The sequence below is a fragment of the Scyliorhinus canicula genome, chromosome 8 (assembly GCF_902713615.1).
Source record: "Scyliorhinus canicula chromosome 8, sScyCan1.1, whole genome shotgun sequence".
Classification (NCBI taxonomy): domain Eukaryota; kingdom Metazoa; phylum Chordata; class Chondrichthyes; order Carcharhiniformes; family Scyliorhinidae; genus Scyliorhinus; species Scyliorhinus canicula.
Window position 1 is genome coordinate 157,631,860 of NC_052153.1, and position 26,905 is coordinate 157,658,764.

Sequence of the window (26,905 nt, forward strand, 5' to 3'; positions counted from 1 at the left end):
TCCGAATTACTCCAATACCGCCATCAAGTAACCCCACTGTACCCGATCAAACACCTTCTCTGCATCCACTACCACCTCCGCCGGAGACAGGACCACATTCAACAACCTCCTCACATTCGAAAACAACTGCCTTCCCTTCACGAACCCTATCTGATCCTTCCCAATCACCTTCGGGAGACACCTCTCCTACCTTGATGCCAACACCTTTGCCAATATGTTGGCATCTACATTCAGTCGTGATATGGGCCCATCATTTGCAGCAAGACACCTCTACCTATCGCATCCTCAAACATTCCCACCATCAACGACGCCAACGTGTTCTTAAATTTCTTATGAAATTCGACTGGTAACCTATCGGGCCCCACCACCTTCACTGCCTGCATCCTCCCAATCACCTCCTGAACCTCCTGCTCCCCCACCGGCCCCTCCAACCCTGCTCTATCTTCCTCACCCAGCCTCAGATACTCCAACCCATCCAAGAACTCCCTCATCTCCTGTTCCTCCCCAGTGGCTCCGACCTATATAGATCCCTATAAAACTCCTCAAATAATGTATTGATCTGCTCCGGGGCCACCACCAGCTTCCCCATCTTATCCCGTACCTAAACTATCTCGCTCACCACTGCCATCTCCGGAGCTAGCCGGCCAGCATACGCCCTGCCTTCTCCCTGTGCTCATAGACATTGTCCCTCACCATTCTCAACTGGTGCACTGCTTTCCCTGTGGCCAACTGTCCGAAGCTCGCCTGCAACTCATAGAATCATAGAATCTACGGCATGGAACAAAGAACAAAACAGCACAGGAACAGGCCACTTGGCCCTCCAAGTCTGTACAGATCAGGATATCAACCTTTGCCAAAAGCCTCAGCACTTCCTTGTGCCATATCCCTCTATACCTATCCTATCCATGTGTTTGCAAGATGCCTTTTTAAAAAAATATTTTTTATTCTCCTTTTTCACATTTCCCCCCAAATTTACACTCACCAACAATAAACAATAATCAGTAACAAATATGTCAATCCCCATATCAATAACAACGATCCCACCCTCCCACCAAACCCCAAACATTAGCCCGCATGTTCACATAAACAAATGACAAAAAGGAATTAGAGATCACCCATAGTCACCATTAACACACACAGCCCCCCTCCCCCCAACCCTCCCACCCACACGCCCCAACTAATGTTCAATGTTATCCAGTACTTGAAAGTGCATAATGAATAATGCCCATGAATTGTGGAACCCCTCCATCCTTCCCCTCAGTTCAAACTTAACCTTCTCGAGTCAAGTATTCCAACAGATCCCCCCGCCACGCCAGGGCACAGGGTGGAGAGGTTGCTCTCCAACCTATCAGGTTCTGCCTTCGGGCGATCAACGAGGCAAAGGCTACAACATCTGTCTCCGCACCCGTTTCCAACCCTGGCTGGTCCGACACCCCGAATATGGCCTCTCGGGGGCCGGGGTTCAGTTTCACGTGCCGTACTTTAGAAATTACCCTAAAAACCTCCTTCCAGTATTCCTCCAGCTTTGGACAGGACCAAAACATATGAACGTGACCCCCCCCCCCCCCCCCCCCCCCCCCACCCCTCCCCCAATCCCCGCACAAAGTTCACACACATCTTCCACTCCTTCAAAGAATCGGCTCATCCTCGCCCTTGTGAGGTGTGCTGTGTATACCACCTTCAGCTGTATCAGCCCCACCCTCACGCACGAGGTGGAGGTATTCACTCTCCAGGGCACCTCACACCAGAACCCTTCCTCCATATCCTCTCCCAACTCTTCCTCCCACTTTGCTTTGATCCCTTCCAGTGGTGCCTTCTCCTCTTCCAAAATAGCTCCGTAAACAACCGACACTACCCCCTTCTCCCGGCTTTGACTCTCCCCACCAAACTAGAAATGTTGTACCTGCAGACACCCCCCCCCCCCCCCCCCCCCCCCCGCCCCCCTACTCCCTGGGCAACCTGTACCCCCAGGTCTCTTGAGTGAGTCCCTGCCCTATGGAATGGCAGCCCCCCCCCCCCCACCCCTGCCCCCACCCCCGGCCGAGTCACCACAAAATACTCTTGCCTAGATTTAGTTTGTACCCCGAGGAAGACCCAAACATGCGAAGCATCTCCAATATTCCCCCTATCGACACACTCGGTTCCGTCACGTATAACAGCAAGTCATCGGCATATAAGGACACCCTATGATCTGTCCTCCCCCCCCAACCCCTGCACTTATCCTTTCCATATCCCCAAACTTCTTAATGCGATGGCCAACGGCTCAATCGCGAGTGCAAACAGCAGGGGGGGGACGTAGGACATCCCTGCCTAGTCCCACGGTGGAGAGAAAAGTATCTCGAGCTGATGTTGTTTGTGCGGACACTCGCCCTCGGCTCCTTATACAGTAGCTTTATTCAGTTTACAAATCTTGGTCCAATCCCAAACTGCTCCAGAACTGCCATCAAGTACCCCCATTCTACCCGGTCAAACGCCTTCTCAGCATCCAATGCCACAACCACCTGTTTCCTTCCCCTCCGCCGGAGCCATAACGACGTTCAATACCCATCTAAAGCTTGAAAAGAGCTGCCTCCCTCTCAGGAACCCCGTCTGATCTTCACCTATCACCTTTGGCAAGATGCTTTTTGAACGCCGTTAATATATATGCTTTCACAACCTCCCCTGGCAATGCATTCCAGGCACTCACCACCGTCTGCGTAAAAAACCTGCCTGCCTCTCCTCTAAACTTAGCCCCACGGATCTTAAGCCTATGCCCCCTGGTGACTGACCCCTCAACCCTGGGAAAGAGTGCCTGCCCATCCACTCTATCCATGCCCTTCATAATCTTGTAGACCTCTATCAGATCACCCTTCAACCTCTGTCTTTCTGATGAAAACAGTCCGAGTCTATTCAGCCTCTCCAAATAGCTAACACCCACCAGACCAGGCAACATTCTGGTAAACCTCCTCTGCACCCTCTCCAAAGCCTCCACATCCTCTGGTAGTGTGGCCACCAGAATTATGCGCAATATTCCAAGTGAGGCCTTACCAAGGTTCTATACAACTGTAGCATGATTTGCCAGCTTTTATACTCTATGCTCCTTCCAATGAAGGCAAGCATTCTGTATGTTTTCTTGACTATCTTGTCCACTTGTGTTGCCACCTTCAAAGATCTGAGGACATGCACCCTAGATCTCTCTGACTTTCTATATTCCTAAGAGTTTTGCCATTTACGGTATATTTCCCCTCTATGTTAGACCTACCAAAATGCGTTACCTCACATTTGTCTGGATTAAACTCCATTTGCGAATGGAGACAGGGCCTTCGGCCCAAACAGGTACATACCAACCAAAAAGCCCATCTAAGCTAACCCCATTTGCCTACATTTGGCCCATGCACCTCTAAACCTATAGAATCATAGAATCTACTCCTTCCTCTTGGCCAAGAGACCTGGGACCGGGTCCCCTGTGTACCTCCCATCCACCTCAAGAATCTCCTCTCTATCAGTTTTTGGTGCTCCTCTCTCTCCTCCTTGTCCACTTTAACTTTGAATAAAATCACCTCCCCCCTCACTGCTGCTTTCAGAGCTTCCCAAGCCACGTATTCCTCAATCACCTTCCCAATGTTATCACAAAAGCCCCGGTCCGCAAACAACCCCACATCCATTCTCCACCCCGCTTCTGGGCCATCCCCTACTCCAAAACTACATCTAACCAATGCGGAGCACGGTTTGCAATCACAATTGCTGAGTACTCCGACCTCCTCACCCCAACCAATAGCGCCTTCCCCGCCATGAAAAAGTCTATCTTTGAGCACGCCTGTGTACTGGGGAGAAAAACGAACACTCCCGTTCCCTCGGGTGTAAGAACCTCCATGGGTCCACTCCTCCCATCTCCCTCATGAGCCCAGCCAGTGCCTTCGCACTCCCCTGACTGGGCCAGTGAACGCAGCTGAGAGCTGTCCACCATTGGTTCCTGCACCATATTCCAATCCTCCCCCCCCCACTATCAACTTGTGGTGTCCAGATCCGGGATTGCACCCAGTACCCTCTTCACAAACCCCGCATCACTCATATTGAGGCCATATATGCTCACCAATGCCACCAGCCTCCCCTCTAGCACCCCATCACTATCACCCAACCCTTCCTAAGCTGCACCTTATCCTCATCCTCAGATGGGTCTCCTGCAGCATCACCACTTCAACATTTAAGCTCTTCAAGTGTGTAAAAATCCGTGATCTCTTCACCAGCCCCCCTAACACCCTCACATCCCACGTCACTATTCTGATGGGGATCTTTCACACCCCACCCACCGCCCCTCCTATCCGCCATCATCATGGCCCCGGGCCCTGCCCATCAAGCCTGACCTGCTCTATACCTTTGTTACCGTCAAACCTCTGCCCCACCTGCCAGAATCCCCCCTCCACTTCCATTTCCTCTTGCAGACACCTCTCCCAGTATCAATCCCATCTTGTGACCCATCGAAACCTGTTCGACCAGGATCCAAAGACCGCAGGCCCTCCCCCCACCACACTTCCGTTCACTAGCCAAGCTTCACTTGCTAGTGCGGAGGCCCATGCCCAGGCATCCCTCCACCCAATCCTCTCCCCATGTCCCAGTCCCTGAAAACAAAAACAAACAAAATCAGTTCAATACTGCGCCCCAGAAAACTGCCATAACCCCAAAGCCCAATATAATTGTAACCAATTGGGCAGCATGGTAGCATTGTGGATAGCACAATCGCTTCACAGCTCCAGGGTCCCAGGTTCGATTCCGGCTTGGGTCACTGTCTGTGCGGAGTCTGCGCATCCTCCCTGTATGTGCGTGGGTTTCCTCCGGGTGCTCCGGTTTCCTCCCACAGTCCAAAGATGTGCAGGTTAGGTGGATTGACCGTGATAAATTGCCCTTAGTGTCCAAAATTGCCCTTAGTGTTGGGTGGGGTTACTGGGTTATGGGGATAGGGTGGAGTTGTAGACCTTGGGTAGGGTGCTCTTTCCAAGAGCCGGTGCAGACTCGATGGGCTGAATGGCCTCCTTCTGCACTGTAAATTCTATGATTCTATAAAGAAAGGTAAACTACCCTCCCCCGTTCAACCAACCCAAAATCCCAGCTGTTCACCCCACAAATACAGAACAAGAAGCAACCAAAAAGCGAGATAAAGGCTAAGCACAGATCCCATCCCCTCAGTCAAAGTCCCAATCTCAGTCCCATCTCTCATTTCAGTCCCTGTTGCTATAGAGTGCAACAGCATGAGGTTTGGTATATTCAGATGTCAACGCCTTCCCACTGCACCTCACGTCTTTGCTTCGCCCAACTCAGGACCTTCTCCTTGACATGAAACTTATGGAAGCAAATTATAACGGCCCTTTGTGGCTCATTTGCTGCTGGCTTGGGCCTGAGTGACCGATGTGCCCTGTCCAGCTCGTATCGTATCCCTCCCAACAGCTCTGCCAACATCTTTACAAAGTACTCGGATGGCCTCAGGCCCTCCACCTCCTCAGGCAGGCCCAAGATTCTGCTGCCTCTACATGTTCTCCAGCGCCTCCACATTGACTCTGAGCTCTTTGTTAGCCTCCGCCACCTTCCACAGTTCCTCACCCATCAAGGTTAACTGGTCATTTTGTTAGCCTCCTCCACCCTCTTCAACGTCACTCCTTGCTCCCTTACATCCGCCGATGTCTCCGACTCTGCCGCCTTCACCGCGGCAGTAGCTTCCTCCATCCACGCCTTCATTGCATCCATCATCTCCTTCCGCAGCACATCCATGTGCTCAATGTCTCTCGAATTCTCCAGCCACCACCTCAGTCAGAGTTTCCACCGTGAGGGGAGCAGCCTCGCCCAGCGGTCCAGCCTCCGCCTTCTTTCCTCCTGTCGGGCTCACCCGTTCACTCGACAACGGACTTTCGCTCGCCCCTTCTTACCCCAGCGGCTTTCTTCTGGGTCTTCGACATCTCCCACCTTCCTTATACCTTCCTGCACCAGCTTCCTGCCCCTGAAACCGGGCAGTAAAATCCGAAAACCAGAGCCTCGAACAGGAACCACCCAACGGGTGACCACCACCTACATGCCATCACCGGAAGTCGCAGTAGCTCTTTAAGGACTTGCTTTGCTTATTCCCCCTTCACCTGTATCCGTATTACTTCAAGAAGAATGCATGCAAGTGGTAATTATTTAAATTAGCTGACCTTACTGAATCCAGTAATAGAACTCCCCATTTCCCTTGTACAAGTATTTCCTCTCAGAGTGATTCTTGGACTAAGTTGCAAGCAGAGTCAATCCTTAGTTGTGTGGCCCTTTTAGGAAATGTGGATTAAATATCGGGGGGGATTGGAATCACAAATGCAATAGAGGAAGGAAGGAGAGAAATAGTTAAAGATTGGTGCCGAATTATTAGAGAATTATTGTTTTATAATGTTTTATTCATTCGGATGCCTCCAGGAAAAGTGTCATGATGTGAGTAACACATGGTTTCACTAATCCATTATGTGTTTTGCAAGTCAGGTGGTAAGGACTGAATTTTCACGAGTTGTACTCTTGAAATAAAAATATTCAGACCGTTAGATACATGTTTTTCAACATTAATAAGCTGCCTATAGGCTATGAAGATTTCAGTCCTGTTATGTTGATTTCACTAGGCAGATCACAAACTCTAATTTTAACAGTTTAAAGAGCATGGGAAGTGTGACTTTTGGAGCAGCAATGATTTAAAGGGACACCGGGTTTGCATTTTGGACCTCCAAATACATCCTAGCCCAACCCCCAACTGGATGTACAGATATTCGAAACAGGAGTAGGTGTAGTCCACTCGGCCCCTCGAGCCTGCTCCGCCATTCAATAAGATCATGACTGATCTGATTTTTACCTCAACCCACATTCCCATCTACCCCTGACAACCTACCACCTCTTTGCTCATTAAGAATCTAGCTAGCTCTGCTTAAAGATGTTCAAAGAGCCGGCTTACACTACCTTTTGAGGAAGAAAATTCCAAAAACTCACGGCCCTCCAAGAGACAGAAATTTCTTCTCATCTCGGTCTTAAATGGGTGACCCTTTACCTTTAAACAGCGTCCCCTGGTACTAGATTCTCCTACATGAGAAAACATCTTTCTCCACACACCCCCCTGTCAATACTCCTCAGGATGTTTATATGTTTCAATCAAGTCACCTCTTATTCTTCAAAACTCCAGTGGATACAAGCCTAACGGAATCTCGTGAGACGTCGCAATCTGGTCCCGCCCATTGTGGACGGGATGAGTATTTGGCAAATCTGCATATTAGAGTGCACAACTAGTCTCACTCCAGTAAGCACTCGCCTGAACTAGCTGAGGCTTTGGATCTACCCCATTTGCCTTGACGACTTTGGGCGAGGGCGATTCAGTACTGGTCCCCACAAACAGAGACCATGTGGGCGGCACTTGGAGGTTATCTCCCAGGGGATCTGGGTGGTTGGCCTCTGGGCAGGGTCGCACCTGGCACTGCTGGTGCCACCTGTGCCAGAGGTAGCAGGCTGGCAGGGCTACTGTCAGGGTGCAGGCTGGCATTTTGCCTGCGCTGGGGATCGGACCTAGGGGGGACTGGTGCGGGAGTGCCCTTCCCTTGTGAGATGGGTTGTGGGGTGTCCAGAGGATCCCCTTATAGGTGAGGTGGGGCATTGGTGCTTGTAGCTCCAGGAACAATCCCTAGATTCCTGCCCAGAACAGATCTCACCCAACAGCATTCTATTAGCTTTCCTAATTACTTGCTGTACCTACACACTTTTGTGATGCATGCACTAGAACAACCAGATTCCTCTCTGTCTTAGAACTCTGAAAACTCTCGCCATTTAGATATTGAAGAATCCTGCTTCTGACACCATAAAGTGGGCTTCATAGTCTTTTTTTAAAATATTTTTTTATTCTCATTTTTCACATTTTCTCCCACATTTACACCCAACAATAAACAATAATCAGTAACGAATGTAATGTCAATCCCCATATCAATAACAACAAACCCATCCTCCCATCAAACCCCCAAACATTAGCCCGCATGTTAATGTAACAAATGACAAAAAGGAATCAGGAATCACCCATAGTCACCATTAACACATACAGTCCTTCTCCCCCCAACCCTCCCAGCCCCCAGTCCTCCTAATGTTCCATGTGATCCAATTCTCGAAAGTGCATAATGAATAACGCCCATGAATTGGAGAACCCCTCCATCCTTCCCGTCAGTTCAAATTTGACCTTTTCAAGCGTCAAGAATTCCAGCAGGTCACCCCGCCATGCCTGTTAGGACCTTAACAGGATCCGCCTTTGGGCGACCAACGAGGCGAAGGCTACAACATCTTCCTCCGCGCCTGTTTCCAACCCCAGCTGGTCTGACACCCCGAATGTGGCCTCCCGAGGGCCCGGGTCTAGCTTCACGTGCACTACTTTAGAGATTACCTAAACACCTTCTTCCAGTAATGCTCATCCTCGCCCTTGGAAGGTGCGCTCTATACGCCACCTTCAGCTGTACCAGCCCCAACTTTGCATACAAGGTGGAGGCGTTTACCCTCCGGAGCACCTCACACCAGAACCCCTCCTCCGTACCTTCTCCCAACTCTTCCTTCCACTTTGCCTTGATCCCTTCTAGTGGCGCCTTCTCCTCCTCCAAAATAGCCCCATAAACTGCCGATACTACCCCCTTCTCCAGTACCCCTGTCGTCAGCACCTCGTCCAGCAATGTGGAAGCTGGCTCCACAGGGAAGCTCTGTATCTCCTTTCTGGCAAAGTCTCAATCCTGCATGTATTTAAGTATTTCCCCCTGCTCCTGTCCATACTTCACTCCCAGCTCCTTCAATCCCACAAAACGACCCCCAAGAAACAAATCTTTTAGTTTCCTAATTCCTTTCTCCTCCCATCTCCGAAAATTTCCATCCCACTTCCTTGGCTCAAATCTATGGCTCCCACGAATCAGTATTTCCCTTGACCATGCCCCCAACCCGAAGTGCTGTCGAAACTGCCTCCAAATTCTCAACAAATCTATTACTACCGGACTCCCTGAGTGGCTTCATAGTCTTGAGTATATTAATCAGTCTTTATTAACAACTCATAACTATAAATATATATATATATGGTACAGTTATGGAGTTGATGACATCCTAGGTCTTTACACATCCCTGTCCATCCTGAGTCAACCCTGGCTCTGGATCATGTGGCCTTATACATCAGTGTGTGGGCAGTGCTGCACTCAGACTCACGTTAACCCTGTATGTACAAGAACTACTACTTAACCTCACCCCTCCCCATGTTTTTATCCCTTGTATAGAATTACTTCAGTTTACTCCAAGTCTTACATTGTTATAAGTCTTGCGTATTTACCTTATTCTTACAACCTTAATGCTATTCCAACATTATTGCTATTTCATATTAACATTAACAACACTTTCACTACCTGATCCTCCCCGTCAAGTCCTTGACGTTAGAGATTCAGGTGACCTGGAGTTCTTATAACCTTCCACACTTCGTCACCATTCTGTCCGGGAGGGGTCGGCTCTCGATGTTCCGGTTCACGTTGGAGATTGAACTGACAATTGGATATAGTTTCACCCATTTCTTCCATTGTGAGATGGTAAACTATGCCAGGTTGGTCTGTCTAGTTGCCAGCACAGGGTTATTGTTACTTTTGGTCGTTTCTTCCGGGGTGGATGAAAGTGGCATTCATCTGCTTGGCGGTGCCTTTTCTTCTTGTATTTCACTTTGGGTCATTGGGAAGCTCTCTGACGCAGAGGAAGTGTGTTCCTGTGGCAAGACGAACAGTCAGCAGCATGCTCACCTCTGTTTGTTGTTGATGGTGTGAGACTGCTATGTAGTTCCAGCATGCCCTGTGGTTCTGGCACACTGGTTGGAAGTTGTTGTGTGTGCATAGTGGTCAATGTGTCTACCAACTATACTATTGCCGTAGTTGGCCCTTCTCTGCTACCACTTCCACCAGAGGTGTTACGGTAATCTCGTGGGCAGTAGGTTGGTCGACCATTGAAGATTTTCCAGGACCTGGAACGATGATGGACAAAACTGTTCTTCAAAAAGAGAAGAGAGATCACGGGTGAAATCAGAGTCTGAATTCTCAATCGTGGTTGGGGATTTAGGACTGTGTTGCTCTGGATGGCTAATGACAGTGGTAGTGTTGACATTTTCTGCCGTTGGAGGATATCTATGGCTATGCAGGCATCCCTGCTCAGAAGACTGAGAGGCTGATCCTGGACAATGTCTATCAGCTCAAACATCTGTTTGTTGCCATTCCTCAGTGGTTCAATGATCATGCTGATGAAGGGGAGTCAAAATTCCCCTGTTCAATGGAGTGTCCATTGTTTGAATGCAAAGGCATTTGAGCCATGGTTCCTTGACTGACAGGACTGCCATACTGGCATCTGAATCTAATGCTAAATTTGTTGGATGACAGCCAAAAGGCTAGAAGACTGTGTACCCGAAGTGGTCGCAGAGGACCAGACGGGCTTCGTCAAAGGTAGACAGCTTACCTCGAACATCAGGCGCCTGCTGAACGTGATAATGACCCCCTCCGGGGAGAGAACACAAGAGATGATCGTCTCCCTGGACGCAGAAAAGGCTTTCGACAGAGTCGAATGGAAATACCTCATAGAGGTACTGGAGCGGTTCGGGCTTGGAACAGGGTTCACCGCTTGGGTAAAGCTCCTATACAACGCTTCCATGGCGAACTTATGGACCAACAATACCAACTTCCAATACTTCCAGCTGCACAGGGGCACCAGACAAGGATGCCCACTGTCCCCGCTGCTGTTCGCACTAGCAATCGAACTGTTAGCAATCGCGCTCAGGGCAGCAAATAAATTGGAGGGGGATCCGAAGGGGAGGCAGAGAGCACAGAGACTCACTCTATGCAGATGACCTGCTCCTCTATATCTTGGACCCACAAAGCAGCATGGACGGAATCATCGCGCTCCTGAAAGAGTTTGGAGCCTTCTCGGGCTACAAACTCAACATGAGCAAAAGCGAGATCTTCCCAGTACACCCGCAAGAGGGGGGGGGGGGCAGCATTAAAGGGGCTGCTGTTCAAACAAGCCCAACACAAATTCCGCTACTTGGGGATCCAAATAGCCCATGACTGGAAAGGGATCCACAAATGGAACCTCACCAGTCTGACGGAGGAAGTAAAAAAGGACCTGCAAAGATGGAACACACTCCCACTCTCCCTCGCGGGGAGAGTCCAGACGATCAAAATAAACGTACTGCCCAGGTTCCTCTTCCTGTTTAGATCTATTCCGATCTACATCCCCAAGGCCTTTTTCAAAGCGCTGGACAAACTAATCATGGCGTTCGTATGGGGGGGGGGGGTAAAAATGCTAGGATCCCAAAGAAGGTCCTACAAAAAACAAAATCCGGGGGGGGGGGGGGCTAGCCCTCCCAAACCTACAATTCTATCACTGGGCGGCAACAGCCGAGCGAGTAAGGGGATGGATCCAGGAGCCAGAGGCCGAGTGGGTACGTGCGGAGGAGGCCTCCTGCATGGGGACCTCCCTCCGGGCCCTCGCCGCGGCAGCACTCCCATCCCCACCCAAAAAACACTCCAGCAGCCCAGTGGTGACAGCCACCCTCCAATCCTGGAACCAACTGCGGCAGCAATTTGGCCTGACCAAAATGTCGGACAAGGCTCCCATCTGCAACAACCATAGGTTCACACCAGCACTGACTGACGCCACCTTCAAAAGGTGGAGGCAGGACGGAGGGACACTGACAGTCAGGGACCTATACACGGACGGCAGGATCGCAACACTGGACGAACTGACAGAGAAATTCCAGCTAGCCAGGGGGAACGAGCTACGGTATCTGCAGCTCAAAAACTTCTTATGAAAGGAGACAAGGACGTACCCACAACCGCCACGACAGACACTACTGGAAGACCTACTGGACGCAAGTATCCTAGATAAAGGGAACTGTAGCGACATGTATGACCGACTGGTAGAAAGGACCGACACCGTACTGGACGCAACAAGAAAGAAATGGGAGGATGACCTGGGGATTGAGATAGGGTGGGGACTCTGGAGCGAAGCACTGCATAGGGTCAATGTACGCAAGGCTCAGCCTGATGCAACTAAAAGTGGTACATAGAGCCCACTTAACAAGAAACCGTATGAGTAGATTCTTCCCGGAGGTGGAGGACAGATGTGAACGGTGCCAAAGAGGCCCGGCCAACCACACCCACATGTTCTGGTCTTGCCCCAGACTTGTGGAGTACTGGACAGCCTTCTTCGAGGCTATGTCCAAAGTGGTGGGGGTGAGGGTGGAGCCATGCCCGATAGTGGCGGTCTTCGGGGTTTCAGATCAGCCAGATCTATTCCTGGGGAGGAGGGCGGACGCCCTTGCCTTTGCCTCCCTGATCGCCCTCCGTAGAATCCTGTTTGGCTGGCGGTCAGCAGCACCACCCAGAGCTGCAGACTGGCTGTCCGACCTCTCGGAATCTCTCCAAATGGAGAAAATCAAATTCGCCATCCGAGGGTCAGACGACGGCTTCCACAGAACGTGGGAGCCATTCATGCAATTGTTCCGGGACCTGTTTGTGGCCAATGAACAAGAGGAAGAATAGTCGGGTGGCCAAGAATTAGGGGAAAATGGACGGGAATCGGGGGAAGGTAACCGGGGGTTGGGGGGGGGGGGGGGGGGCTACGGGTTCGTTATGGGGGTTTGTTCTCATGGTTTTATGCTTATTTCTTTTTCTTGTTAATTTATTGTTTTTGTATTGGAGGGGAGGGGTTACTGTTTTTCTCTGTTGCGATAAAATTTGTTGTTGAAAACTTGAATAAAAATTATTCCAAAAAAAAAGGAAGGACAAAGCCGCAAGCAACAGTCTGATGGCAAGCTCAGGCCCAAAACCAAATTGTAAATAAATGCCTATAAACATGTGCCTCAGCCATATTGGGGAATGTAAAATATGTATGCCGGTTAAAGGGGGTGGCCACAGTTATGAAGATGCTTGCCTGTAAATATACATGTTAATTTTTGCGTATTTTTTTTCTAATAATTTGTAATTTGTTGGATATAAAATATGAAAACTCAATAAAAAACATTTCCCAAAAAAAAAATTTGTTGGATGACTATTTACCAGGATGTCAGCAATCGAAAATGATGAGCTACATTCTCTGATGTCACACAAGAAATATGGCTGTGTTTCGTCCGTGCTTTCAATTTCAATCTAGTGGATTACCTTTGGGATGTCTGAACATTGCTGGGATTTTAACTTGCACAGTTCAGCAAAGTGTCCCTGTCTGTTGCAGTGGCAGCATTGGGCAATGCCCGTAGGACACTGATCTTTTCTGTGAGGGCTCTTCACAATGCAGCACTGACAAGGTCTCTCTGCTGGACAGTTCAGGAATTGCTTTCTCTGACTCAGATGGTCCTGGCATTTCTGTGAGCTGATATGATGAACTGAGGGTAGGCTTCTGGCCCACATCATAAGGGCAGCATGGTAGAATAGTGGTTAGCACAATTGCTTCACAGCTCCAGGGTCCCAGGTTCGATTACCGGCTTGGGTCACTGTCTGTGCAGAGTCTGCATGTTCTCCCCGTGTGTACGGGGTTTCCTCCGGGTGCTCCGGTTTCCTCCCGCAGTTCAACGATGTGCAGGTTAGGTGGATTGGCCATGCTAAATTGCCCTTAGTGTCCAAAATTGCCCTTAGTGTTGCGTGAGGTTACTTGGTTATGGGGATAGGATGGAGTTGTGGGCTTGGGTAGGGTGCTCTTTCAAAAAGAGCAGGTGCAGACTCAAGGGCCGAATGACCTCCTTCTGTACTGTAAATTCTATGATAAAAATTCTACGATATCAAGTTATCTCCCCTTAAGATTGTCCTGTGTTATTCATATAGCTCACAGTCCAACAGACTGCCTTGTCTAGGATAACATTATCGTCAGCATGTATGAAGTCAAGTGAGTCGTCTGTAACATCCACCGGTTCTGTCTCAGATGAGGTCAGACTTTAAATCGCCATATTCACATCGCTGTGTTAGTCTTCAGAGTTTGTTTATTAAGGAGTCGACAGGTTCCCTGGACATTTGGACTCTCTTATTAAATTTGACACTCTCCAATGTTTTATTAGATCTTAACCTGAAATAAACATTGAATGGTTTGAAAACAGCATCATTAAATTTGGTAGATAATTCATCAATACCTTGTCATACAATGAATAAAAGCAAATTATTGTGGATGCTGGAATCTGAAACCAAAGAGAAAATGCTGGAAAATCTCAGCAGGTCTGGCAACATCTGCAGGGAGAGGAAATAATGAAAGAAATGGTAAAAGACAGTTAAAATGAAATGGGATGAAAACAAATGGGTCGAGGTGGGGTAGAGCTAATCATCTGAAGTTGTTGAATTTGATGTTGAGACCGGAAGGCTGTAGCGTGCCTAACCGGAAGATGAGATGTTGTTCCTCCCGTTTGCATTGCGCTTCACTGGAACATTGCAGCAGGCCAAGGTCAGACATGTGGGCATGGGAGCAGGGTCTTGTGTTAAAGTGTCAAGCAACAGGAAGGTCAGGGTCCTGAATGCGCACAGACCGAAGGTGCTCAGCAAAGCGATCACCCGGTCTTTTACCATTTATTTATTTCCTGCCTTTCTTTATATATATTTACCCCCCCCCCCCCCCCATCTTATCCACCTTTCCTTACTCTCTCTCCCCTTTGTTTCCACCTTGCCCTCCCCCACATCTACATCTGACACAGTTTAGCCTCTGATATTAGTTTCTCTACTGTTTGGCCTCTCACACCTTTGTTCTCTCTGGGGACTGCCATTAGCACTCTTTCCCCTTGGTTTCTGTGGCTATTAGCACCCCATTTTCCTGGGTTTCTGTGACTATGACTCATCTTTCATTCTCACTCCACAGCATGAATATCTCCCACTTTCTCTGTCTTTTAGCTTTGATAAAGGGTGACCTGGACACGAAGCATTAGCTCTTTTCTCTCCCTACAGATGCTGCCAGACCTGCTGAGATTTTCCAGCATTTTCTTTTTTGTTGTCATACAATGATGTCAGCTGCAATTGGCCCTATCGAGTAAAGAAGTGCAGTGACTTGTTCTGCTTCTGATTTTTTTATTTAAGGCAATGCTATGTTTTAAAAATATTTTCTGCCAAACACTCCAACTCTGACTGGCCTATTCCATGAATCCCAGTGGAGCTGGAAGTGTGGAATTGTGATCCATTCAGAGGATTTTCAAATGTGTGGATGTTACAGGTTTCCAAGGTGGCATTGCAGATGCCACCCAGGAACCGTCGCATCTCCTCCTCCCTGGTTGTGGACTCCAACTCATAGAACATTCTATAGAGCACCTCGATCACTCCATTCACCCTTCGGGGTCATCAGCACCTTGCCCTTGTCATCCTTAATTCCAGCAACGTCTTGTTCAACGCAAATAGGTCAATTGGGAGTACACCTGGTACACATGGGAGAAGTATGTAAACTCCTTTGCTCTTGGCCTCCACCGGTCCACCAACCCCCTGCCCCCATACGCTCCATAAACCCCCTCAGCTCCTTTGCTGTTGCCGACACAGTACTTGACCAGTCCAAGCTCGGATCCATGACCAAGTTAAAATCCGCCCCATAATCAACTGGTGCGAGTCCAAGTCCGGAATCTATCCTAACGCCCGCCTCATAAAATCCATGCCATCCCAATTCGGGGCATAAACAGAAACTCTGGCATCACCTAACTAACCATCACAGATCTCTCTCTCTCCCTGCCTCTCCCCCCCGGATCGGCCACAATACAGCTCACCTTGAATGCAACCGCTTATTAACCAACACCACACCCCCCTCGTCTTCACATCCAGCCCCGAATGAAACATCCGCTCCATCCATCGCTTTCGCTGTCTCGCTGGTCGTGTATCTCATCCAAAAAAGCCATGGTCTGCCTTCAAACTCCTCAGATGTGTGAACACATGCGACCATTTAACTGGCCCATTCAACCCCCTCATGTTCCACGTGACCAGCCTGGTCGGGGAGCCCCCTGCCCTTGCTGATCAGCCGTATCTCTTTTTGGGCCAGCCCGCGTCAGGCGATTCTCCAGGCCCACCTCAGATGTCCATTGTCATTGATCCCTTCCCAACTGCACCACACTAACCACGCCCATGTTAGCAACCCTCCCCCCCCCTCAAACTAAGAACAAACTCCACCCCCCCCCCCACATTAAATTATCCATTTTTAACATGAAGAAAATGCAATTCCCCAGATGGGTTCATTACAGGATTCTTTAGAGAAATGCAATGAATAGATGTGAAATACCAATATTTGTCCAATGCCAAGGCAGTCAAAAGCTGGTTTATTGATTTAATTATAAACAGCAAAACATTATTTGGTGTTTGTACCGTTGGAGTCAACTTGGTTCTGTTCTTTCCCTCTTGCTTTTAATATTACAAAGCTAATGCTAATTCTATTTATAAAACTGTTACAGGCTTACACATAAATGACCATTTGTTCATTAAAGTATCAACAAGACCTTGCTGCGGTTCATTTTTCTGTCAAGTGAAATCCCCTTTAACAGCTTTAAGAATTTTGTTAAGGTTACATTAATGGTCAGTTAAGAAAGCTTGAGGCTTTTTTTAAAGTCAGCTCTAAATTAATTTTTTTTTTAGCTTTTCATTCTTCTAGTTGTGTTCGAGCTTTGTTAATTCCTTTCTAGCAAGAGGGACTGCTTCTTCATTTTGAAGTTTTAATTTAAGTTCAAGAACACATCCTTTCAGCTCTATGCAACATTGGATGCAACTGTTCTATTTTCCTTCAAAGCATCCCTTTCCTTTGCTTCATTATTAGTTTTGAGTATTGTTGCTATCTGCTCCACCACACCTTGCTCATGTTTTCCGTGGGTGGCACGGTGGCACAGCTCCAGGGTCACAGGTTCGATTCCTGGCTTGGGTCACTGTCTATGAGGAGTCTGCACGTTCTCCCCGAGTCTGCATGAGTTTCCAAGGGTGCTCAGGTTTCCTCCCACAGTTCAAAGATGTGCTGGTTAGGTGGATTGACCATGATAAATTGCCCTTAGTGTCCAAAAAGGATAGGTGGGGTTACTGGGTTACGGAGATGGGGTGGAGGTGTGGGCTTAAGTAGGGTGCTCTTTCTAAGACTTGATGGACCGAATGGCCTCCTTCTGCAGTATGAATTCTATGAATTCCCTGCATTTTTAATTCAGATGGCTTTATCTCATCTCCGCTGTCATTAACTATTTCTTTTCAGCCTAATTACTTTTTTAAATTATTAGGCTGGGTTTCTGACTCTTTGGAGCTAAAAAAAAGTCATAATTGCAGCAGGTTCACAGAAAGACATTGATATTTTAAAAATCACACAACCTTTCCTGTAAAACTTCAGTTTCCACAACCTCAGTGTGTTTTTCCGAAACTGCTCGAGATCACAAGACCTATCTCTGGACAAGCCACGTCCTAATAAAAAATCTATACTCTCAATCGCGAAATTATGAACCATCCCCACAAATACTGGACCAGTACATAAGCAATGTTTTAAATTCACTCTGCACATAGGAATGGGTGAAAGATTTATTTTAATGCCTGTATCAATACATTTTTATTTGGTAAAGTTTCTGGAAGGAAATTCATAAGAACATATGAAAAAGGTGCACAAATAGGCCATTGATCATTCAAGCCTATTTCACCTTTCTACTTCATGGCCGATCAGATTAGGGGACGGGATTCTCCATTTTGCCGATGGCCAGGGGTTTCTCGACGGTGTGGGGCTGCCCCACAATGGGAAACCCCATTGGCCAGCCAGCGTGACGGAGAATCCCACCGGCGGGTTGAGGCAGAAATGTGGTGCGGCGGGACGGAGAATCCAGCCCATGGCCTTGACCTGCCTTCCATAATTCTTGATTCCATATCTAAAATCTGGCCACTCGGCCTTGGATATATTCAATGTCCCTGGGCGCGATTCTCCGATCACGGGACCAAGTGTCCGCGCCATCGTGAAAGTCGTCGCATTTCACAACGGCGTGAAACTGGCACGGGCACTACCAATTCTGTCCCCCACAGGGGGCCAGCACGGCGCTGGAGCGGTTCACGCCGTTCCAGCCGCACTTCCTGGCGCGCATTGCAGGCGGCGCCAACCAGCGCATGCGCTGTGGCTTTACGGAACACGCCATGCGGAACAAAGTAGGCCCAGGTGGGGAGAGGCCGGCCCGCCGATTGGTGGGCCCCGATCGTGGGCTAGACCCCATCCGAGGCCCCCCCCCTCCAGGGTCGGAGTCCCCCTCCACAGGCCGCCCCCAGACCCTACGCGCAGAGTTCCCCCCGGCAGCAACTAGGTGTGGACGACGGCAGTGGGACTCTGCTTTTTCTGCACGGCCACTCGGCCCGTCTGGGCCAGAGAATCGGCGGCCTGGTTTCGTACAGCGGTCCGCGACCGGCGCTGCGCCAAACGCGCCGGCGCAAACGGCGGCGATTCTCCGCACCTCAGAGAATCGCGCACCGGCGTTGGGGCGGCGTGGCATGGTTGCAGCGATTCTCCGGCCTGGCACAGGGCTGGGAGAATCACGCCCCCTGTCTCCACAGCTCTCTGGGGAGAGAATTCCAAAGATTAATGATCCCTTGAGAGAACAAATTACTCTTCAGTCTTAAACGGGAGAACCTTATTTTGATAAGGTGCCCCTTAAGTTCTAGATGCCCCCACAAGGGGAACATCCTCTCTGCATCTGCCCTATCGAGTCCTCTCAAAATCCTGCATTTCAGTGAGATCATTGCTCATTATTCTAAACTCCAATGAATATAGGCCCAACTTGCTTCACATTTCCGCATAAAGCAAGAATTCCTGTCAGTGACCGTGCTGATTCCCAAGAATGAAAATTGCATCTCTGCCTCACCAGATAAGAATGAGGACACTTCACATTTAGATAGAAACCCTCGATAATTTCCTGTACCCTGTCCAGCCTTAGTAATATCTTCAGGACAACCTACTGGTCTGTTATTATCCTTCCCCATTGAGGTGGTGTTTTCTGGAAGAGCACTGTACAATCTTCTGCAAACAAATACAACAATTCTGCTTCTTGACTTCTATCATTCAGCCTTCACTTGTCCTTTATTATGACAAAGATAAGTTGGTACCCTTGAATCACCCTTAACATCCGGACTGTCTCTCTCACTATTCTGAGAGATGTCTGTTTCTTCCACCAGCACGGTAGCATTGTGGATAGCACAATTGCTTCACAGCTCCAGGGTCCCAGGTTCGATTCCGGCTTGGGTCACTGTCTGTGCGGAGTCGGCACATCCTCCCCGTGTGTGCGTGGGTTTCCTCTGGGTGCTCCGGTTTCCTCCCACAGTCCAAAGATGTGCAGGTTAGGTGGATTGGCCATGATAAATTGCCCTTAGTGTCCAAAATTGCCCTTAGTGTTGGGTGGGTTTACTGGGTTATGGGGATAGGGTGGAGTTGTTGACCTTGGGTAGGATGCTCTTTCCAAGAGCCGGTGCAGACTCGATGGGCTGAATGGCCTCCTTCTGCACTGTAAATTCTATGATTATCCTCAGTATGATCTTACCACTCCAATTTCTCTGCGAGTTTCCAAACAAAGGCTTGTTACTAACATGCTTATCTGCCAATTCATCGTCTGCCATTACTGTAGCCTCTCTTATCTTAGAAACTTTATGATGTTCCAGAAAGGATCTTATTCTCAAAGGCTAACTTCTAAAAGTCTTCAATTAGCATCCTCTCAGGTTATCGAAGTCCGGTTCAACCTTTATCGATCCATGCCACCTATCAAACACTGTAGCTGGGATTTTCCCTGGCAATTCCACCTCACGACTGCTGCTAGCAGCGAATTTGGTGCTCAACCACATTTCCCAATCTGCAGAGAGACCAGAGAATTCCGCTGCTGTGAATGACCAGAGAATTTCCGCCCATGTCATTTTATCTAGCAAATTCCACAAATGTCTGACTCTGATTTTTCCTAAATTTCTAAATTTCTGTCTGTAAGTGTCTGGCACTAACTCATGAGCATTGAAATCAGCAGTTTTCACCATGTCATGGTCATGAGACTGTTCATCTGAAAGAGATGAGTACGCCTCCAAAGCCTTTTCAATGAACATGCTCTGCAGTGAAATAGTCCAATTTTGTTTGCAGCTTTGTGGCAATTTTCTCAAATACATTTCAACTCCTTCCTCACTTAATTTAGGAACTAAGTGAGTACTCCTCAGCAAGTCCAAACCAAAAGTTAATCCTGTGTCATCCCAAAGTTTTCTCACCACCTCTATAATAGAGTTTATGGGTGGGATTCTCCGGTATCCGGCGGGAGGCCGTACCGGCGCCAAAGAGTGGCGTGAACCACTCCGGCGTCAGGCCCGGAAGGATTTGATTGGATTTGTTTATTGTCACGTGTACTGAGGTACAGCGAAAAGTATTTTTCTGCGAGCAGCTCAACAGATCATTAAGTACATGGGAAGGAAAGGGAATGAAAGAAAATACATAATAGGGCAACACAAGGTATACAATACGTAAGCACCGGCATCGGATGAAGCATACATGGTGTAGTGTTAATGAGGTCAGTCGATAAGAGGGTCATTTAGGAGTCTGGTAACAGCGGGGAAGAAGCTGTTTTTGAGGCTTTTAGTGTGTGTTCTCAGACTTCTGTATCTCCTGCCCGATGGAAGAAGTTGGAAGAGTGAGTAAGCTGAGTGGGAGGGGTCTTTAATTATGCTGCCCGCTTTCCCCAGGCAGCGGGAGGTGTAAATGGAGTCAATGAATGGGAGGCAGGTTTGTGTGATGGACTGGGCTGTCTTCACAACTCTCTGAAGTTTCTTGCGGTCCTGGGCCGAGCACTTGCCATACCAGGCTGTGATGTAGCCAGACAGGATGCTTTCTATAGTGCATCTGTAAAGGTTGGTAAGGGACATGTGGACATGCCAAATTTCCTTAGTTTCCTGAGGAAGTATAGGCGCTGTTGTGCTTTCTTGGTGGTAACATCGACGTGGCTGGACCAGGACAGATTTTTGGAGATGTGCACCCCTAGGAATTTGAAACTGCTAGCCATCTCCACCTCGGCCCCGTTGATGCTGACAGGGCTGTGTACAGTACTTTGCTTCCTGAAGTCAACGACCAGCTCTTTAGTTTTGCTGGCATTGAAGGAGAGATTGTTGTCACTGCACCACTCCACTAAGTTCTCTATCTCCCTCCTGTATTCTGACTCATCGTTATTCGAGATCAAGCCCACTATGGTCGTATCATCAGCAAACTTGTAGATGGAGTTGGAACCAAATTTTGCTACGCAGTCGCGTGTGTACAGGGAGTAGAGTAGGGGGCTAAGTACGCAGCCTTGCGGGGCCCCGGTATTGAGGACTATTGTGGAGGAAGTGTTGTTGATCATTCTTACTGATCGTGGTCTGTTGGTCAGAAAATCGAGGATCCAGTTGCAGAGTGGGGAGCCAAGTCCTAGGTTTTGGAGCTTGGCTGGGATTATGGTGTTGAAGGCAGAGCTGTAGTCAATAAACAGGAGTCTGATGTTGTTGACATGCTCTAGGGATGAGTGTAGGGCCAGGGAAATGGCGTCTGCTGTGGACCAGTTGTGTCAGTATGCGAATTGCAGTGGATCAAAGCGTTCTGGGAGTATGGAGGTGGTGCGCTTCATGATCAACCTCTCGAAGCATTTCATAACGACTGAAGTCAGTGTCACCGGATGGTAGTCATTGAGGCACGTTGCCTGGTTCTTCTTTGGCACCGGTATGATGGTGGTCTTCTTGAAGCAGGTGGGGACGTCGGAGTGGAGTAGGGACAGGTTAAAGATGTCCGTGAACACCTCTGCCAGCTGGTCCGCGCAGGCTCTGAGTGCACGACCAGGGATCCCGTCCGGGCCCATTGCCTTCCGAGGGTTCACTTTCAGGAAGGCCGTACCAGCCTCCCCGGACAGGCGCCGGAATGTGGCGACTAGGGGCTTTTCACAGTAACTTCATTGAAGCCTACTCGTGACAATAAGCGATTTTCATTTCATTTTTCATTTTCATCTGACTTTGGAAGCTGTGATGGTGGGTATGGGTGAGTTATGGGCTGCTGGGGCACTCGACAGCGGATTGTTGGTTACCTGCTCGAACCGAGCATAGAATGCATTGAGTTCATCGGGGAGGGGTGCGCTGCTGCCGGAGATACTGCTCGGCTTCGCTTTGTAGCCCGTTATGTTGTTTAGTCCTTGCCACAACCGCCGAGAGTCTGTCTGTGATTCTAGCTTGGTTTGATATTCTCTCTTGGCATCTTGGATGGCTTTGCTGAGGTCGTACCTGGATTTTCTGTATAGGACAGGGTCGTCTGTAGGGAGTCAATCTCACGATTGAACCATGGTTTCCGGTTGCGGAGCGTATGTACTGCTTTCTTTGGCACGCAGTCGTCCACACATTTGCTGATGAAGTCTGTGTTGGTGGTGGCATACTCATTTAAGTTGATCGCTGAGTTCTTAAATATGGACAAGTCCACTGTCTCTAAGCAGTCACGTAGGAGCTCTTCTGTTTCCTCGGCCCAGCACTGCACAACCTTCTTAACTGGATTCACCCGCTTGAGTTTCTGTTTGTATGCCGGAAGAAGGAGCACCATCTTATGGTTTGATTTCCCAAATTGCGGTCGGGGGATGGAATGGTAGGCACCCTTGATTTTTGAGTAGCAGTGGTCAAGAGTGTTGTCACCCCTGTTGGGACAGGAGATGTGCTGGTGGAATTTTGGCAGCACACTCTTGAGGTTGGCCTTGTTGAAGTCTCCGGCCACGATGAACAAGGCCTCCGGGTGTTCTGTTTCGTAGTTGTTTATAACTGTGTACAGTTCGAACCACGGCTTCGCTCGGGAGTAATGGGAAGATGCCGGCCAAAGGCCCTTTGCAATCGGTCCGAGTTTTTGGGCGGAAGAAAACAGCAACTGCTGTTGCCCACTGTAAAAGAGGAGATGGCCTTATTAAAGTAAACGGAAGGCCCTTGGAACAGACTGAGCCAAGAACCTTGCAGTACAAACTGTTGGAACCAGTTCTGCTGTTGGGCAAGGAAAGATTTGCTGGAGTCGATATTCAAGTTCGAGTGAAAGGAGGTGGTCATGTAGCTCAAATCTATGCTATCCGTCAATCCATTTGTAAAGCGTTGGTGGCATACTACCAGAAATATGTAGATGAAGCCTCCAAGAAAGAGATCAAGACATCCTCCTACAGTATGACAGGGCCTTGCTGGTTGCTGACCCACGCCACTGTGAGGCCAAGAAATTTGGTGGACCTGGCGCCCCTGCACGTTACCCGAAATCATACCGAAAATTCTTTCATTTGATTGAGGCAAATAAACATGTAACTATCACACAAAAAATAACTTTGTACAATTCGTCCAGTGCCTTCCTCACTTCTGCCTGGGGTGGGATGTAGACCGCTGTGATAATGGCTGAAGTGAATCCTCCGCACCTTCGGGGGCTAGGCCGGCACTGGAGTGGCTGGCGCCGTGCCAACCGGTGCCGAAGGGCCTCCGCCGGCCAGCATGAGTTGGCTCATGCACAGGAGCACCAGTGTGTTCCTAGAACCGCTGGTGTGATTCCTGCGCATGCGCAGTTGGTTTCTTCTTCGCACCGGGCATGGCAGAGCTTTACAGCGGCTGGCGCAGAGGGAAAGAGTGCCCCCACGGCACAGGACTGCCCGCAGATCGGTGGGCCCCGATCGCGGGCCAGGCCACCATGCCACCCCCTCCCCCCACCCCGGGCCAGATTTCCCCCCCCCCCCCCCGAGGACTCCGCAGGCCGCCGCAGAGCCAGGTCCCGCCGGTAAGAAACTTGTGTAATTTACGCCGGCGGGACAGGCCGAAAACGGGCGGCCGTTCGGCCCATCGCAGAGCGGAAAATTGCCGGGGGGGGGGGGGGGGGGGGCGCTGCCAACGGTCCCTGACCGGCGTGACGCGATTTCCGCCCCCACCAAAAAACTAGCGCCAGAGAATTTGGCAGCCGGCAGCGGGGCAGGATTCACGCTGCCCTGCCGATTCTCCGGCCCGGCGGGGGGTTGGAGAATCCCAGTCCATGAGTTTTGCTCATAATGAGTGAGGTTGAGTCAGATGAATGGGTGAGGTTAATGAGGGCACAGGAGTCCGCACCAAGTAAAAATAAGCTCAAAGTTTTATTTGCACAAACGATATATACACTACCCTGTACCGGGTTGCTGCTCGATTGGTACCTTACTGGCCAACTGTATAAATACTGGGTAATTGAGATACCCCGCCCCAAGCAGGTGAGCTCATACTCCACAAAGTGCACAGGTGGCATTCTCACCCTCTAGGTCCCGTGCGAAAGAATGAGGTGGGGAATGAGGTAGGTGAGCGGGTGAGGGTGGTGAGTGAGGAGGATAGGGTGAGAGCAGGTTTAAAGTGGTCAGAAGATACAACTGTATATAGATGAACCGCTGATTGCTTCAAACCACCCAGGTCAAGGTTTTTCAGAAAAAGAGGCCTGCTCTGGACTCAGCCAAGTGACATGACTGTTTAGGGCCTGAGAATCAGGATTAGTCCCATTTTCCCATTCCCACCTCGCACAGGAAAATCCAGGCCAACGAGTCTCTTGAGAAGTTTTGAAGCTTGTTCGTAGAGCGGATGTGTTGACAGGTGTAAAAGAAGCAAGATGGACCGAGGATGGGGCGATGAGGGATGTAAAGGGAAGTGTTTGCAACAGATGAAGAAGTGTCTAATGGGAGGAATTGGTCATGCTTGTGCAAATAGTAGTATATGAGAAGAGAATAGTAATAGGGCCTGGTGTTCACAGAGACCAGGAAGAGTGAATGTGCTTATAATGGGAAAGTGAGGTGTTGTGATGTGTCTTTATGATATAAAGCTAGATCGGATTGAACCTGGCACTCGCCTGTCAGCTCCTCGCCAGCCCTCAGTTAAAATCAGGACTACTGGTCAGCAGGAAAATTTATTTGAGATTTGTTATCCAGAAAGGCAGGTTAAATGGCCATTATGAGTGATTTCCTCAAAGACTGGTGTCTGGGTATGGCACCTCCTGTGCCGCAGCCTACAGGACTACTGACCAAATACTGGAAAGTGGGATTAGACAGGGTGGCTTATTTTCAGTCGGTGCAGACACGGTGGGTCTGGTGACTTTCTCCTGTGTTGTAACATTTCTATGATTCTAGCTTATTTCTCTGAAATCTGCATGTAATTTATTCCCCATATTACCAACAATAAGTGAGTACTGTTAATGAATTGGTGCAGACTCGATGGGCTGAATAGCCTCCTTTTACACTGTACTAATTCTATGTTTCTAAAGGTCTACCCAATAATATTCCTCCTTTAAAGTGTTTTTTGATGGTAACATCTAATGGCATGTTTAATAAGTTTCTTGGCTTCAAACTAACACTGTGCTGGAAATAAAGACCAGTCAGATGGAAGCAATGAAACCACTATTGAAGTCTTTTTTGATGTCATGCGAACTGCTTTCAGCAACCATACCTTGAAAGGAGACCTTTGTGCATGGATAAAAAAGATTAGGAAAAATAGAAGCAACAATCAGGGACACAGCTGGGGTTAAGTGTTTTGGAGAACAGTAAATGATTCAGTAAATGGTTCAGTAAGTTCTCATGTTAGGTCGCAAAGTGTAATAAGTCTCGTTCAGTCAGGGACATTGGTAATCTCCCCTCAGGTGCAGAAAAAGAACAGTTGACCACTTTGCTTTTGGTTTGGTTAAGCATGCATACAGCATATATTCTATAGTAAACAGTTGCCTTACTTAAAGAACAGTCTGGCTTACGAGGAATCATGCATTGAAAAGTGATGCAGAGCAGGACTATCTAATATTTTCCTGGACCTCTCAAAAATCAAAGCAGAGTTAAATAGAGTGCAGTATGTCTACTCTTAAATGCCACACAGCTGCTATATGATATCAACAGCAGAAGTGCGGGTAAGGCAGATGAACTTAGAGCACTTATTAGTACTTGGAATTACGATGTTGTGGCTATCACAGAAACATGGTTAAAGGAAGGGCAGGATTGTCAGCTGAACTTTGGAGGACATAGATGCTTCAGGAGAGACAGAGGGGGATGTAAAAGGGGTGAGGGAGTAGCATTACTGGTTAAGGAGAATAGTATAACCATACTGCGGGAGGACACCTTGGAGGGCCCATACAATGAGGTAATCTGGGTAGAGCTCAGGAACAGGAATAGGACAGTCACAATGTTGTGTGTTTATTGCAGGTCCCCCAACTGCCAGCGAGAAGTGGAGGAGCAGATAGGTAGTTTGGATAGGTGCAAAAATAAAAGGGTTGTTGAGGTAGGGGATTTTAATTTGCCCTATATTGACTGGGACTCACTTAGTGCGAGGGGTTTGGATGGGGCAGAGTTTGTAAAGTGTATCCAGGAAGGCTTCTTGATGCAATATGTAGACAGTCAAACTAGGGAAGGGGCAGTACTGGACCTGGTATTGGGGAATGAGCCTGGACAGGTGGTTGGGGTTTCAGTCGGGGAACATTTTGGGAATAGTGACCACAATTCTGTAAGTTTTCGGGTACTTTTGGATAGGGTGGAGAGTAACCCTCATGTTAAGGTGCTAAACTGGGGAAAGGCAAATTACGATAACATTAGATAGGAATTGAAGAATTTGGATTGGGTGCAGCTGTTGGATAGTAAATCAACATCGGACATATGGGAGTCTTTCAAGCAACAATTGATTAGGATTCAGGAAAGTCACGTTCCTGAGAGAACGAAGGATAAGTATGAGAAGTTTAGGCAGCCTTGGCTAACAAGGGATGTTGTGAACCTCATTAAAGAGAAAAAGGAGACTTTTGTACGGTCTATAAGCGTGAGGACAGTCGAAACCTGAAGGAGTATAAAGAAAGTAGGAAGGTAAAAGACGGGAAATTAGGAGGACTAGGAGGAGTCATGATAAGACGTTGACAAGTAGGATTAAGGTGAATCCCAAAGTTTTTTATTCATATGTAAAAAACAAGAGGTAGCCAGGGAAAGGATTGG

The 26,905-nt window shown here is 48.6% G+C and overlaps 1 protein-coding gene and 1 pseudogene across 1 annotated transcript in view; both read left to right on the forward strand.

Annotated features, from left to right (window-relative positions):
* pde8b (phosphodiesterase 8B) overlaps positions 1-26,905 on the forward strand; it is a 436,161-nt gene that overhangs the window by 43,849 nt on the left and 365,407 nt on the right.
* Positions 22,779-23,237, forward strand: LOC119970539 (annotated as a pseudogene).